At 42.1% G+C, this 18,409-nt stretch overlaps 1 long non-coding RNA gene across 40 annotated transcripts; it reads left to right on the top strand.

The window, feature by feature from the left end:
- Positions 1-9,808: 9,808 nt before the first annotated feature.
- On the top strand, positions 9,809-11,585 carry LOC127927442 (uncharacterized). 40 transcript variants are annotated; one of them, XR_008127448.1, is made up of 4 exons: positions 9,867-9,967; positions 10,042-10,078; positions 10,153-10,189; positions 10,226-11,585. It is a non-coding gene; the product is annotated as an uncharacterized LOC127927442 (long non-coding RNA). The 40 variants fall into 40 exon arrangements; XR_008127454.1 differs by having other exon boundaries at positions 9,867-10,189; positions 10,226-10,669; positions 10,707-10,780; positions 10,818-11,585; XR_008127439.1 differs by lacking the exon at positions 10,042-10,078 and having other exon boundaries at positions 9,809-9,894; positions 10,079-10,189.
- The last annotated feature ends 6,824 nt before the right edge of the window (positions 11,586-18,409 follow it).

The following is an 18,409-nucleotide window of genomic DNA, read 5'->3' as shown; positions in this document are numbered from 1 at the left end:
CACCACTCACTCACCTCACTCACCATTTAAACCTATGTAAGGCTGTAAACAAACTCGGTAAGCTGCTATAAGTATTGTGTTGTTTGTTTCCAGCTCCTCCTGGCCGTGGTGGTACTGTCGTGGACCTACGTCATCTATGGGAGTAGAATAGCAGCACAGAGACAGTTGGAGAAGAGACTCAACATCAAACTACACAACTAAAGCACCAGTGGCTAGTTCAACTCCAATACAGTAAGATAACCCCGACTCAGGACACTAATAACTCAACTCCAATACAGTAAGATAACCCCGACTCAGAACACTAATAACTCAACTCCAATACAGTAAGATAACCCCGACTCAGGACACTAATAACTCAACTCCAATACAGTAAGATAACCCCGACTCAGGACACTAATAACTCAACTCCAATACAGTAAGATAACCCCGACTCAGGACACTAATAACTCAACTCCAATACAGTAAGATAACCCCGACTCAGGACACTAATAACTCAACTCCAATACAGTAAGATAACCCCGACTCAGGACACTAATAACTCAACTCCAATACAGTAAGATAACCCCGACTCAGGACACTAATAACTCAACTCCAATACAGTAAGATAACCCCGACTCAGGACACTAATAACTCAACTCCAATACAGTAAGATAACCCCGACTCAGGACACTAATAACTCAACTCCAATACAGTAAGATAACCCCGACTCAGGACACTAATAACTCAACTCCAATACAGTAAGATAACCCCGACTCAGGACACTAATAACTCAACTCCAATACAGTAAGATAACCCCGACTCAGGACACTAATAACTCAACTCCAATACAGTAAGATAACCCCGACTCAGGACACTAATAACTCAACTCCAATACAGTAAGATAACCCCGACTCAGGACACTAATAACTCAACTCCAATACAGTAAGATAACCCCTCAGGACACTAATAACAGGAAGATAACACTAACACTAACTCAACTCCAATACAGTAAGATAACCCCGACTCAGGACACTAATAACTCAACTCCAATACAGTAAGATAACCCCGACTCAGGACACTAATAACTCAACTCCAATACAGTAAGATAACCCCGACTCAGGACACTAATAACTCAACTCCAATACAGTAAGATAACCACTAATAACTCAACTCAGGACACTAATAACTCAACTCCAATACAGTAAGATAACCCCGACTCAGGACACTAATAACTCAACTCCAATACAGTAAGATAACCCCGACTCAGGACACTAATAACTCAACTCCAATACAGTAAGATAACCCCGACTCAGGACACTAATAACTCAACTCCAATACAGTAAGATAACCCCGACTCAGGACACTAATAACTCAACTCCAATACAGTAAGATAACCCCAACTCCACTCAGGACACTAATAACTCAACTCCAATACAGTAAGATAACCCCGACTCAGGACACTAATAACTCAACTCCAATACAGTAAGATAACCCCGACTCAGGACACTAATAACTCAACTCCAATACAGTAAGATAACCCCGACTCAGGACACTAATAACTCAACTCCAATACAGTAAGATAACCCACTCAGGACACTAATAACTCAACTCCAATACAGTAAGATAACTAATAACTCAACTCCAATACAGTAAGATAACCCCGACTCAGGACACTAATAACTCAACTCCAATACAGTAAGATAACCCCGACTCAGGACACTAATAACTCAACTCCAATACAGTAAGATAACCCCGACTCAGGACACTAATAACTCAACTCCAATACAGTAAGATAACCCCGACTCAGGACACTAATAACTCAACTCCAATACAGTAAGATAACCCCGACTCAGGACACTAATAACTCAACTCCAATACAGTAAGATAACCCCGACTCAGGACACTAATAACTCAACTCCAATACAGTAAGATAACCCCGACTCAGGACACTAATAACTCAACTCCAATACAGTAAGATAACCCCGACTCAGGACACTAATAACTCAACTCCAATACAGTAAGATAACCCCGACTCAGGACACTAATAACTCAACTCCAATACAGTAAGATAACCCCGACTCAGGACACTAATAACTCAACTCCAATACAGTAAGATAGGACACTAATAACTCAACTCCAATACAGGACACTAATAACACTAATAACAACTCCAATACAGTAAGATAAGACTAGGACACTAATAACTCAACTCCAATACAGTAAGATAACCCCGACTCAGGACACTAATAACTCAACTCCAATACAGTAAGATAACCCCGACTCAGGACACTAATAACTCAACTCCAATACAGTAAGATAACCCCGACTCAGGACACTAATAACTCAACTCCAATACAGTAAGATAACCCCGACTCAGGACACTAATAACTCAACTCCAATACAGTAAGATAACACTCAGTAAGATAACTCCAATACAGTAAGATAACTCAGGACACTAATAACTCAACTCCAATACAGTAAGATAACCCCGACTCAGGACACTAATAACTCAACTCCAATACAGTAAGATAACCCCGACTCAGGACACTAATAACTCAACTCCAATACAGTAAGATAACCCCGACTCAGGACACTAATAACTCAACTCCAATACAGTAAGATAACCCCGACTAATAACAGGACACTAGGACACTAACTCAACTCCAATACAGTAAGATAACCCCGACTCAGGACACTAATAACTCAACTCCAATACAGTAAGATAACCCCGACTCAGGACACTAATAACTCAACTCCAATACAGTAAGATAACCCCGACTCAGGACACTAATAACTCAACTCCAATACAGTAAGATAACCCCGACTCAGGACACTAATAACTCAACTCCAATACAGTAAGATAACCCTCAGGACACTAATAACTCAACTCCAATACAGGATAACACTAATAACTCAACTCCAATACAGTAAGATAACCCCGACTCAGGACACTAATAACTCAACTCCAATACAGTAAGATAACCCCGACTCAGGACACTAATAACTCAACTCCAATACAGTAAGATAACCCCGACTCAGGACACTAATAACTCAACTCCAATACAGTAAGATAACCCCGACTCAGGACACTAATAACTCAACTCCAATACAGTAAGATAACCCCGACTCAGGACACTAATAACTCAACTCCAATACAGTAAGATAACCCCGACTCAGGACACTAATAACTCAACTCAACTCCAAGGACACTAATAACAGTAAGATAACCCCGACTCAGGACACTAATAACTCAACTCCAATACAGTAAGATAACCCCGACTCAGGACACTAATAACTCAACTCCAATACAGTAAGATAACCCCGACTCAGGACACTAATAACTCAACTCCAATACAGTAAGATAACCCCGACTCAGGACACTAATAACTCAACTCCAATACAGTAAGATAACCCCTCAGGACACTACTCAGGACACTAATAACTCAACTCCAATACAGTAAGATAACCCCGACTCAGGACACTAATAACTCAACTCAATACTAAGATAACCCCGACAGGACACTAAGAACTCCAATACAGTAAGATAACCCCGACTCAGGACACTAATAACTCAACTCCAATACAGTAAGATAACCCCGACTCAGGACACTAATAACTCAACTCCAATACAGTAAGATAACCCCGACTCAGGACACTAATAACTCAACTCCAATACAGTAAGATAACCCCGACTCAGGACACTAATAACTCAACTCCAATACAGTAAGATAACCCAACTCCAATACAACTCAGGACACTAATAACTCAACACTAATAACTCAACTAATACAGTAAGATAACCCCGACTCAGGACACTAATAACTCAACTCCAATACAGTAAGATAACCCCGACTCAGGACACTAAGAATAAAGATAACCCCGACTCAGGACACTAATAACTCAACTCCAATACAGTAAGATAACCCCGACTCAGGACACTAATAACTCAACTCCAATACAGTAAGATAACCCCGACTCAGGACACTAATAACTCAACTCCAATACAGTAAGATAACCCCGACTCAGGACACTAATAACTCAACTCCAATACAGTAAGATAACCCCGACTCAGGACACTAATAACTCAACTCCAATACAGTAAGATAACCCCGACTCAGGACACTAATAACTAACTCAATACAGTAAGATATACAGTGCAAGATAACCCCGAAGATAACCCCGACTCAGGACACTAATAACTCAACTCCAATACAGTAAGATAACCCCGACTCAGGACACTAATAACTCAACTCCAATACAGTAAGATAACCCCGACTCAGGACACTAATAACTCAACTCCAATACAGTAAGATAACCCCGACTCAGGACACTAATAACTCAACTCCAATACAGTAAGATAACCCCGACTCAGGACACTAATAACTCAACTCCAATACAGTAAGATAACCCCGACTCAGGACACTAATAACTCAACTCCAATACAGTAAGATAACCCCGACTCAGGACACTAATAACTCAACTCCAATACAGTAAGATAACCCCGACTCAGGACACTAATAACTCAACTCCAATACAGTAAGATAACCCCGACTCAGGACACTAATAACTCAACTCCAATACAGTAAGATAACCCCGACTCAGGACACTAATAACTCAACTCCAATACAGTAAGATAACCCCGACTCAGGACACTAATAACTCAACTCCAATACAGTAAGATAACCCCGACTCAGGACACTAATAACTCAACTCCAATACAGTAAGATAACCCCGACTCAGGACACTAATAACTCAACTCCAATAGGACACTAATAACTCAAGATAAACAGTAAGATAACCCAATACAGACTCAGGACACTAATAACTCAACTCCAATACAGTAAGATAACCCCGACTCAGGACACTAATAACTCAACTCCAATACAGTAAGATAACCCCGACTCAGGACACTAATAACTCAACTCCAATACAGTAAGATAACTCAGGACACTAATAACTCAACTCCAATACAGTAAGATAACTACTAAGGACACTAATAACTCAACTCCAATACACTAAGATAACCCCGACTCAGGACACTAATAACTCAACTCCAATACAGTAAGATAACCCCGACTCAGGACACTAATAACTCAACTCCAATACAGTAAGATAACCCCGACTCAGGACACTAATAACTCAACTCCAATACAGTAAGATAACCCTGACGCAGACTCAGAACACTAATAACTCAACTCCAATACAGTAAGATAACCCCGACTCAGGACACTAATAACTCAACTCCAATACAGTAAGATAACCCCGACTCAGGACACTAATAACTCAACTCCAATACAGTAAGATAACCCCGACTCAGGACACTAATAACTCAACTCCAATACAGTAAGATAACCCCGACTCAGGACACTAATAACTCAACTCCAATACAGTAAGATAACCCCGACTCAGGACACTAATAACTCAACTCCAATACAGTAAGATAACCCCGACTCAGGACACTAATAACTCAACTCCAATACAGTAAGATAACCCCGACTCAGGACACTAATAACTCAACTAACTAAGATAACAACTAATAACCAACTCCAATACAGTAAGATAACCCCGACTCAGGACACTAATAACTCAACTCCAATACAGTAAGATAACCCCGACTCAGGACACTAATAACTCAACTCCAATACAGTAAGATAACCCCGACTCAGGACACTAATAACTCAACTCCAATACAGTAAGATAACCCCGGACACTAGGAATACACTAAGATAACTCAACTAATAACTCAACTAATACAGTAAGATAACCCCGACTCAGGACACTAATAACTCAACTCCAGTAAGATAACCCCGACTCAGACACTAATAACTCAACTCCAATACAGTAAGATAACCCCGACTCAGGACACTAATAACTCAACTCCAATACAGTAAGATAACCCCGACTCAGGACACTAATAACTCAACTCCAATACAGTAAGATAACCCCTCAGACACTAATAACTCAGGACACTCAGGACACTAATAACTCAACTCCAATACAGTAAGATAACCCCGACTCAGACTCAGAACACTAATAACTCAACTCCAATACAGTAACATAACCCCGACTCAGGACACTAATAACTCAACTCCAATACAGTAAGATAACCCCGACTCAGGACACTAATAACTCAACTCCAATACAGTAAGATAACCCCGACTCAGGACACTAATAACTCAACTCCAATACAGTAAGATAACCCCGACTCAGGACACTAATAACTCAACTCCAATACAGTAAGATAACCCCGACTCAGGACACTAATAACTCAACTCCAATACAGTAAGATAACCCCGACTCAGGACACTAATAACTCAACTCCAATACAGTAAGATAACCCCGACTCAGGACACTAATAACTCAACTCCAATACAGTAAGATAACCCCGACTCAGGACACTAATAACTCAACTCCAATACAGTAAGATAACCCCGACTCAGGACACTAATAACTCAACTCCAATACAGTAAGATAACCCCGACTCAGGACACTAATAACTCAACTCCAATACAGTAAGATAACCCCGACTCAGGACACTAATAACTCAACTCCAATACAGTAAGATAACCCCGACTCAGGACACTAATAACTCAACTCCAATACAGTAAGATAACCCCGACTCAGGACACTAATAACTCAACTCCAATACAGTAAGATAACCCCGACTCAGGACACTAATAACTCAACTCCAATACAGTAAGATAACCAGGACACTAATAACTCAACTCAGGACACTAGGACACTAACTCAACTCCAATACAGTAAGATAAGGACACTAATAACTCAACTCCAATACAGTAAGATAACTCAGGACACTAATAACTCAACTCCAATACAGTAAGATAACCCCGACTCAGGACACTAATAACTCAACTCCAATACAGTAAGATAACCCCGACTCAGGACACTAATAACTCAACTCCAATACAGTAAGATAACCCACTAATAACTCACTCAGGACACTAATAACTCAACTCCAATACAGTAAGATAACCCCTCAACTCCAATACTCAGGACACTAATAACTCAACTCCAATACAGTAAGATAACCCCGACTCAGGACACTAATAACTCAACTCCAATACAGTAAGATAACCCCGACTCAGGACACTAATAACTCAACTCCAATACAGTAAGATAACCCCGACTCAGGACACTAATAACTCAACTCCAATACAGTAAGATAACCCCGACTCAGGACACTAATAACTCAACTCCAATACAGTAAGATAACCCCGACTCAGGACACTAATAACTCAACTCCAATACAGTAAGATAACCCCGACTCAGTAAGACACTAATAACTCAACTCCAATACAGTAAGATAACCCCGACTCAGGACACTAATAACTCAACTCCAATACAGTAAGATAACCCCGACTCAGGACACTAATAACTCAACTCCAATACAGTAAGATAACCCCGACTCAGGACACTAATAACTCAACTCCAATACAGTAAGATAACCCCGACTCAGGACACTAATAACTCAACTCCAATACAGTAAGATAACCCCGACTCAGGACACTAATAACTCAACTCCAATACAGTAAGATAACCCCGACTCAGGACACTAATAACTCAACTCCAATACAGTAAGATAACCCCGACTCAGGACACTAATAACTCAACAGTAAGATAACCCCGACAGAACACTAATAACTCAACTCCAATACAGTAAGATAACACTAATAACTCAACTCCAATACTCAGATACACTAATAACTCAACTCAACAATACAGTAAGATAACCCCGACTCAGACACTAATAACAGGACACAGTAAGATAACCAGGACACTAATAACTCAACTACAGTAAGATAACCCCGACTCAGGACACTAATAACTCAACTCCAATACAGTAAGATAACCAACTCCAATACAGTAAGATAACCCCGACTCAGGACACTAATAACTCAACTCCAATACAGTAAGATAACCCCGACTCAGACGACACTAATAACTCAACTCCAATACAGTAAGATAACCCCGACTCAGAACACTAATAACTCAACTCCAATACAGTAAGATAACCCCAGACTCAGGACACTAATAACTCAACTCCAATACAGTAAGATAACCCTGACTCAGGACACTAATAACTCAACTCCAATACAGTAAGATAAGATAACCCTCAACTCAATACAGAACACTAATAACTCAACTCCAATACAGTAAGATAACCCCGACTCAGACACAATAACTCAACTCCAATACAGTAATAACTCAACACTAATAACTCAACTCCAATACAGTAAGATAACCCCGACTCAGACTCAGAACACTAATAACTCAACTCCAATACAGTAAGATAACCCCTCAGACTCAGGACACTAATAACTCAACTCCAATACAGTAAGATAACCCCAGACTCAACTCAGGACATAACCCCGACTAACTCAACTCCAATACAGTAAGATAACCCCGACTCAGGACACTAATAACTCAACTCCAATACAGTAAGATAACCCCGACTCAGAACACTAATAACTCAACTCCAATACAGTAAGATAACCCCGACTCAGAACACTAATAACTCAACTCCAATACAGTAAGATAACCCCGACTCAGAACACTAATAACTCAACTCCAATACAGTAAGATAACCCCGACTCAGAACACTAATAACTCAACTCCAATACAGTAAGATAACCCCGACTCAGAACACTAATAACTCAACTCCAATACAGTAAGATAACCCCGACTCAGAACACTAATAACTCAACTCCAATACAGTAAGATAACCCTCCAATACAGTAAGATAACGCAGACTCAGAACACTAATAACTCAACTCCAATACAGTAAGATAACCCCTCCACGCAGACGCAGAACACTAATAACTCAACTCCAATACAGTAAGATAACCCAGACTCAGAACACTAATAACTCAACTCCAATACAGTAAGATAACTCAGACTCAGGACACTAATAACTCAACTCCAATACAGTAAGATAACCCTGACTCAGAACACTAATAACTCAACTCCAATACAGTAAGATAACCCCAATACAGTACTCAGACTCAGAACACTAATAACTCAACTCCAATACAGTAAGATAACCCTCACTCAGACTCAGGACACTAATAACTCAACTCCAATACAGTAAGATAACCCCTCAGACTCAGACTCAGAACACTAATAACTCAACTCCAATACAGTAAGATAACCCCGACTCAGACTCAGGACACTAATAACTCAACTCCAATACAGTAAGATAACCCCAGACTCAGACTCAGGACACTAATAACTCAACTCCAATACAGTAAGATAACCCCGACTCAGACACTAATAACAGAACACTAATAACTCAACTCCAATACAGTTAAGATAACCCAATACAGACTCAGAACACTAATAACTCAACTCCAATACAGTAAGATAACTCAGACTCAGGACACTAATAACTCAACTCCAATACAGTAAGATAACTCAGACTCAGGACACTAATAACTCAACTCCAATACAGTAAGATAACCCCGACTCAGAACACTAATAACTCAACTCCAATACAGTAAGATAACCCCGACTCAGAACACTAATAACTCAACTCCAATATAGTAAGATAACCCCGACTCAGACTCAGAACACTAATAACTCAACTCCAATACAGTAAGATAACCCCGACGCAGACGCAGAACACTAATAACTCAACTCCAATACATTAAGATAACCCAGACTCAGAACACTAATAACTCAACTCCAATACAGTAAGATAACTCAGACTCAGGACACTAATAACTCAACTCCAATACAGTAAGATAACCCCGACGCAGACTCAGAACACTAATAACTCAACTCCAATACAGTAAGTTAACCCAGACTCAGACACAGAACACTAACTAACAACTAAACTACTAACAGTAAGTTAACCTACTCAGACTCAGAACACTAACTAACAGCTAAACTACTAAGGTAACTCAGAACACTAACTAACAGCTAAACTACTAAGGTAACTCAGGACACTAACTAACAGCTAACTACTAAGGTAACTCAGGACACTAACTAACAGCTAAACTACTAAGGTAACTCAGGACACTAACTAACAGCTAAACTACTAAGGTAACTCAGGACACTAACTAACAGCTAAAGTACTAAGGTAACTCAGAACACTAACTAACAACTAAACTACTAAGGTAACTCAGGACACTAACTAACAACTAAACTACTAAGGTAACTCAGAACACTAACTAACAGCTAAACTACTAAGGTAACTCAGACACTAACTAACAGCTAAACTACTAAGGTAACTCAGAACACTAACTAACAGCTAAACTACTAAGGTAACTCAGAACACTAACTAACAGCTAAACTACTAAGGTAACTCAGAACACTAACTAACAACTAAACTACTAAGGTAACTCAGAACACTAACTAACAACTAAACTACTAAGGTAACTCAGAACACTAACTAACAACTAAACTACTAAGGTAACTCAGAACACTAACTAACAGCTAAACTACTAAGGTAACTCAGAACACTAACTAACAGCTAAACTACTAAGGTAACTCAGGACACTAACTAACAACTAAACTACTAAGGTAACTCAGAACACTAACTAACAACTAAACTACTAAGGTAACTCAGAACACTAACTAACAACTAAACTACTAAGGTAACTCAGAACACTAACTAACAACTAAACTACTAAGGTAACTCAGAACACTAACTAACAGCTAAACTACTAAGGTAACTCAGAACACTAACTAACAACTAAACTACTAAGGTAACTCAGAACACTAACTAACAGCTAAACTACTAAGGTAACTCAGGACACTAACTAACAACTAAACTACTAAGGTAACTCAGAACACTAACTAACAACTAAACTACTAAGGTAACTCAGGACACTAACTAACAGCTAAACTACTAAGGTAACTCAGAACACTAACTAACAACTAAACTACTAAGGTAACTCAGGACACTAACTAACAGCTAAACTACTAAGGTAACTCAGAACACTAACTAACAACTAAACTACTAAGGTAACTCAGGACACTAACTAACAGCTTTGTTGGACATAATGATCAAACTAACGGCACAAAACCAAACCGCTGCACGAACTAGCGTGAGGCTACTGAACTCCTACAGCACGGTGTGAACCCCAATCTCTGCCGGGACTCTCTCTCCTTACCTAATTACGTTCATATTCTCTGAGGATATCCTCTGTCTCGTCATTACGTTGACCGTGTCTCCGTTCTGAATATTTCACTTGTCGTCCCGGCTAATAAGATGCCAATGTTTGTTTGTTCGTTTGTGTTTTTATGAATATTCGACACAATGTCATTTTAAATGCCCTCTGTCCATTATAATTTCACAAAACAATGAATGAAACTCATATCGATCCCTCATTTCCTCCACAGCTAAAGTCTGGAGTGATGAATACCGTGGACATTCCCAAGACAACGTCAACGCCCCTGGACGAGTCTCCATTGCCGACTGTGATGAAGTCTGTCTTTACTGACCAGCTGCTCTTTCTGACTCATTTATACTCCACCATGCTGAATGCTTTTTTACCATGTTAGTTTGTCTTAGATGTGAGTCATATTTTTCATATTGTGCAAATTTTTTTTTTTAAATAAAAATGGAAAAAAACAAAGAGTTACCAATAGTGTCTTTCCTTAAAATCAAACCACTTCCGCTGACTGTTGGTCTGAGGGGAACCTTCCTCTGACTGTTGGTCTGAGGGGAACCTTCCTCTGACTGTTGTTCTGAGGAGAACCTTCCTCTGACTGTGTGTTGTTCTGAGGAGAACCTTCCTCTGACTGTTGTTCTGAGGAGAACCTTCCTCTGACTGTTGTTCTGAGGAGAACCTTCCTCTGACTGTTGTTCTGAGGAGAACCTTCCTCTGACTGTTGTTCTGAGGAGAACCTTCCTCTGGCTGTGTGTTGTTCTGAGGAGAACCTTCCTCTGGCTGGGTGTTGTTCTGAGGGGAACCTTCCTCTGGCTGTTGTTCTGATGAGAACCTTCCTCTGACTGTTGTTCTGAGGAGAACCTTCCTCTGACTGTGTGTTGTTCTGAGGGGAACCTTCCTCTGGCTGTTGTTCTGATGAGAACCTTCCTCTGACTGTTGTTCTGAGGAGAACCTTCCTCTGACTGTTGTTCTGATGAGAACCTTCCTCTGACTGTTGTTCTGAGGGGAACCTTCCTCTGACTGTGTGTTGTTCTGAGGGGAACCTTCCTCTGGCTGTTGTTCTGATGAGAACCTTCCTCTGACTGTTGTTCTGAGGAGAACCTTCCTCTGACTGTGTGTTGTTCTGAGGAGAACCTTCCTCTGACTGTTGTTCTGAGGAGAACCTTCCTCTGACTGTTGTTCTGAGGAGAACCTTCCTCTGACTGTTGTTCTGAGGAGAACCTTCCTCTGACTGTTGTTCTGAGGAGAACCTTCCTCTGACTGTTGTTCTGAGGAGAACCTTCCTCTGACTGTTGTTCTGAGGGGAACCTTCCTCTGACTGTTGTTCTGAGGAGAACCTTCCTCTGACTGTTGTTCTGAGGAGAACCTTCCTCTGACTGTTGTTCTGAGGAGAACCTTCCTCTGGCTGTGTGTTGTTTTGAGGAGAACCTTCCTCTGACTGTTGTTCTGAGGAGAACCTTCCTCTGACTGTTGTTCTGAGGAGAACCTTCCTCTGGCTGTGTGTTGTTTTGAGGAGAACCTTCCTCTGGCTGTGTGTTGTTTTGAGGAGAACCTTCCTCTGGCTGTGTGTTGTTCTGAGGAGAACCTTCCTCTGACTGTTGTTTTGAGGAGAACCTTCCTCTGGCTGTGTGTTGTTCTGAGGAGAACCTTCCTCTGACTGTTGTTCTGAGGAGAACCTTCCTCTGACTGTGTGTTGTTCTGAGGAGAACCTTCCTCTGACTGTGTGTTGTTCTGAGGGGAACCTTCCTCTGACTGTTGTTCTGAGGAGAACCTTCCTCTGACTGTGTGTTGTTCTGAGGAGAACCTTCCTCTGACTGTTGTTCTGAGGGGAACCTTCCTCTGACTGTGTGTTGTTCTGAGGAGAACCTTCCTCTGACTGTTGTTTTGAGGAGAACCTTCCTCTGGCTGGGTGTTGTTCTGAGGAGAACCTTCCTCTGACTGTTGTTCTGAGGAGAACCTTCCTCTGACTGTGTGTTGTTCTGAGGAGAACCTTCCTCTGGCTGGGTGTTGTTCTGAGGAGAACCTTCCTCTGACTGTTGTTCTGAGGAGAACCTTCCTCTGACTGTGTGTTGTTCTGAGGAGAACCTTCCTCTGACTGTTGTTCTGAGGAGAACCTTCCTCTGGCTGAGGTTCTGAGGAGAACCTTCCTCTGACTGAGGTTATAGATACCAGAGGTTTGTTTACCTCAGCCTGTGCATAAGGTTGATCTATAGCTGACAGGGTCAGTAGTTATAAAGTGTAGCGTGTTTAAAGGGCCAGCTACCTCGGTCACTGATATCCTTCTGTCTCTCACAAAGACGTTTTGGTTGTCAGGACATAAAAACCTGCTTTGAAAGCAGCAGCAGCAACAAAACACCGCTTTTAAATGTGTTCTGTACCTGAATGTTGTGGTAGTGACACACACACACACACACACACACACAATCATACACACACACACACACACACACACACACACACACACACACACACACACACACACACACGTACACACTCTACTTCACACACACTCCACTTCTCACACAATCATACACACACACACACACACACACACACACACACACACACAAACACTACACTTCACACACACACACTCCGTACACACTCCACACACACACTCCACTTCACACACTCCACTTCACACACACACACACACACTCCGTACACACTCCACACACACACTCCGTACACACTCCACACACACACACAGTCCAGGTGGCCCCCTGCTCTTTGATGTGTCTGATGTCTGATATGTAGAGGACCACTAATGAAATGGGTGAAGGGGACATGAGAGAGATGGATGAGTCTCTATTGTCCTCTTCGGTGCATACGCATTTAATTAACCAAAACACTTCAAAACACATCCCAGGCTTCATCCCAAATGGCACCCTATTCCCTATGAAGTGCACTACTATAGACCAGAGCCCTATTCCCTATATAGTACACTACTTTAGACCAGAGCCCTATTCCCTATATAGTACACTACTTTAGACCAGAGCCCTATTCCCTATATAGTACACTACTTTAGACCAGAGCCCTATTCCCTATATAGTACACTACTTTAGACCAGAGCCCTATTCCCTATATAGTACACTACTTTAGACCAGAGCCCTATTCCCTATATAGTGCACTACTTTAGACCAGGACCCTATGTAAAGCCCCATGTAGAGCCCCATGTAGAGTCCTATGTAGAGCCCTATGTAGAGTCCTATGTAGAGTCCTATGTAGAGCCCTATGTAAAGCCCCATGTAGAGCCCCATGTAGAGTCCTATGTAGAGCCCCATGTAGAGTCCTATGTAGAGCCCTATGTAGAGTCCTATGTAGAGCCCTATGTAGAGCTCTATGTAAAGCCCCATGTAGAGCCCTATGTAGAGCCCCATGTAGAGCCCTATGTAGAGTCCTATGTAGAGTCCTATGTAGAGCCCTATGTAGAGCCCTATGTAGAGCCCTATGTAGAGTCCTATGTAGAGTCCTATGTAGAGTCCTATGTAGAGTCCTATGTAGAGTCCTATGTAGAGTCCTATGTAGAGTCCTATGTAGAGTCCTATGTAGAGCCCTATGTAGAGCCCTATGTAGAGTCCTATGTAGAGTCCTATGTAGAGTCCTATGTAGAGCCCTATGTAGAGTCCTATGGGCCCTGGTCAAAGCAACACTCTATGTAGGGAATGGGGAGCCATTTGAGACAGATCCCTGGGCCCCTTCTGGTCCTCTTATCTCAACGTCTAGAGGATTTACAACAACCTCTAACACACTGGACAACACTCTCTCTCTCTCTCTCTCTCTCTCTCTCTCTCTCTCTCTCTCTCTCTCTCTCTCTCTCTCTCTCTCTCTCTCTCTCTCTCTCTCTCTCTCTCTCTCTCTCTCTCTCTCTCTCTCTCTCTCCTCTCTCTCTCTCTCCCTCTCCCTCTTCTCTCTCTCTCTCTCTCTCTCTCTCTCTCTCTCTCTCTCTCTCTCTCTCTCTCTCTCTCTCTCTCTCTCTCTCTCTCTCTCTCTCTCTCTCTCTCTCCTCTCTCTCTCTCCTCTCTCTCTCTTCCTCTCTCTCTCTCTCTCTCTCTCTCTCTCTCTCTCTCTCTCCCTCTCCCTCTCCCCCTTCTCTCTCTCTCTCTCTCTCTCTCTCTCTCTCTCTCTCTCTCTCTCTCTCTCTCTCTCTCTCTCTCTCTCTCTCTCTCTCTCTCTCTCTCCCTCTCTCTCTCTCTCCCTCTCTCTCTTCCTCTCCCCTTCTCTCTCTCTCTCTCTCTCTCTCTCTCTCTCTCTCTCTCCCTCTCCCTCTCCCCCTTCTCTCTCTCTCTCCCTCTCTCTCTCCCTCTCTCTCTTCCTCTCCCCCTTCTCTCTCTGTCTCTCTCTCTCTCTCTCTCTCTCTCTCTCTCTCACTCTCTCCCTCTCCCTCTCCCCTTCTCTCTCTCTCTCTCTCTCTCTCTCCCTCTCTCTCTTCCTCTCCCCCTTCTCTCTCTGTCTCTCTCTCTCCCTCTCCCTCTCCCTCTCTCTCTTCATCTCTTGCTCTCTGTATCTTAATCAATGCTGTAGTGTTGTTCATTAGTGGACTGTGTTTGAGTATTTATAGTCCTCTGAATGACACAAACACATGATGTTTTCTACACTCTTTATTAGTTCATATTTCAAACAGATTTGGACTTTGAATATGAAAGACAGCGGCTACTGCTGCTCAGGCTAGTAGAGTAGACTAGTAGAGTAGACTAGTAGAGTGGACTAGTAGAGTAGTAGAGTAGACTAGTAGAGTAGACTAGTAGAGTAGACTAGTAGAGTAGACTAGTAGAGTAGTAGAGTAGACTAGTAGAGTAGACTAGTAGAGTGGACTAGTAGAGTAGTAGAGTAGACTAGTAGAGTAGACTAGTAGAGTAGACTAGTAGAGTAGACTAGTAGAGTAGACTAGTAGAGTAGACTAGTAGAGTAGTAGAGTAGACTAGTAGAGTAGACTAGTAGAGTAGACTAGTAGAGTAGTAGAGTAGACTAGTAGAGTAGACTAGTAGAGTGGACTAGTAGAGTAGTAGAGTAGACTAGTAGAGTAGACTAGTAGAGTAGACTAGTAGAGTGGACTAGTAGAGTAGTAGAGTAGACTAGTAGAGTAGACTAGTAGAGTGGACTAGTAGAGTAGTAGAGTAGACTAGTAGAGTAGACTAGTAGACTAGTAGAGTAGACTAGTAGAGTAGACTAGTAGAGTAGTAGAGTAGACTAGTAGAGTAGACTAGTAGAGTAGACTAGTAGAATAGAGTATGCCAGTAGAGTAGACTAGTAGAGTAGAGTATGCTAGTAGTTTAGACTAGTCGAGTATGCTAGTAGAGTAGACTAGTAGAGTAGAGTATGCTAGTAGAGTAGACTAGTATAGTATACTAGTAGAGTAGACTGTTGAGTATGCTGTAGAGTAGACTAGTAGAGTAGAGTAGAGTATACTAGTAGAGTAGACTAGTAGCGTAGACTAGTAGAGTAGAGTATGCTAGTAGAGTAGAGTAGAGTATACTAGTAGAGTAGACTAGTAGAGTAGACTAGTAGAGTATACTGTTGAGTATGCTGTAGAGTAGAGTGGGCTAATAGACTAGTGGAGTAGACTTGTAATGTAGAGTGTGCTAGTAGAGTATAATAGTAGAGTAGACTGTAGAGTAGAGTGGGCTAGTTGAGTTCGCTAGTACAGTAGACTAATTCTCATGTATTGTCGTGGTGTGTATGGGGCCCTGGTGTGCCGTCAGACAGATTGACAGAACGACAAACAGACAGACAGAACGACAAACAGACAGAACGACAAACAGACAGACAGAACGACAAACAGACAGAACAACAAACAGACAGACAGAACGACAAACAGACAGACAGAACGACAAACAGACAGAGAGACAGAACAACAAACAGCCAGCCAGACAGACAGAACGACAGACAGACAGAACGACAAACAGACAGAGAGACAGAACAACAGACAGCCAGCCAGCCAGACAGAACGACAGACAGACAGAACGACAAACAGACAGAGAGACAGAACAACAGACAGCCAGCCAGACAGACAGAACGACAGACAGACAGAACGACAAACAGACAGAGAGACAAGATTTGTGACCTGTTGCCACGAGAAAAGGGCAACCAGTGAAGAACAAACACCATTGTAAATACAACCCATATTTATGCTTATTTATTTTATCTTGTGTCCTTTAATTATTTGCACATTGTGTATATATATATATATAATATGACATTTGTAATGTCTTTACTGTTTTGAAACTGTTGTATGTGTAATGTTTACTGTTAATTTGTGTTGTTTTTCACTTTATATATTCACTTTGTATGTTGTGTACCTCACTTGCTTTGGCAATGTTAACACATGTTTCCCATGCCAATAAAGCCCTTGAATTGAATTGAATTGAATTGACAGAACAACAGACAGCCAGCCAGCCAGACAGAACGACAGACAGACAGAACGACAAACAGACAGAGAGACAGAACAACAGACAGCCAGCCAGAGACTGGGGAGATAGAGAGAGAGGATAGAGACTGGGGGAGATAGAGAGAGAGGATAGAGACTGGGGGAGATAGAGAGAGAGGATAGAGACTGGGGAGATAGAGAGAGGATAGAGACTGGGGGAGATAGAGAGAGAGGATAGAGACTGGGGGAGATAGAGAGAGAGGATAGAGACTGGGGAGATAGAGAGAGAGGATAGAGACTAGATAGAGAGAGAGGATAGAGACTGGGGGAGATAGATAGAGAGAGATGGATAGAGACTGGGGAGATAGAGAGAGAGGATAGATGGGAGATAGAGAGAGGGATAGAGACTGGGGAGATAGGAGAGAGGATAGAGACTGGGGAGATGGAGAGACTGGGGGAGATAGAGAGAGAGGATAGAGACTGGGGGAGATAGAGAGAGGGGATAGAGATGAAGAGGGAGAAATAGAGAGAGAGGATAGAGATGAAGAGGGAGAAATAGAGAGAGAGGATAGAGATGAAGAGGGAGACTGAGGGAGATAGAGAGAGAGGATAGAGACTGGGGGAGATAGAGAGAGAGGATAGAGACTGGGGAGATAGAAAGAGAGGATAGAGACTGGGGAGATAGAAAGAGAGGATAGAGACTGGGGAGATAGAGAGAGAGGATAGAGACTGGGGGAGATAGAAAGAGAGGATAGAGACTGGGGGAGATAGAGAGAGAGGATAGAGACTGGGGAGATAGAGAGGATAGAGACTGGGGGAGATAGAAAGAGAGGATAGAGACTGGGGAGATAGAGAGAGAGGATAGAGACTGGGGGAGATAGAAAGAGAGGATAGAGACTGGGGAGATAGAGAGAGAGGATAGAGACTG

Source organism: Oncorhynchus keta, unplaced genomic scaffold (assembly GCF_023373465.1).
Source record: "Oncorhynchus keta strain PuntledgeMale-10-30-2019 unplaced genomic scaffold, Oket_V2 Un_scaffold_14044_pilon_pilon, whole genome shotgun sequence".
In the NCBI taxonomy this organism is placed as follows: domain Eukaryota; kingdom Metazoa; phylum Chordata; class Actinopteri; order Salmoniformes; family Salmonidae; genus Oncorhynchus; species Oncorhynchus keta.
The sequence above is the reverse complement of the archived record's forward strand: the minus strand, read 5'-3'. Positions and strand labels throughout refer to the sequence as shown.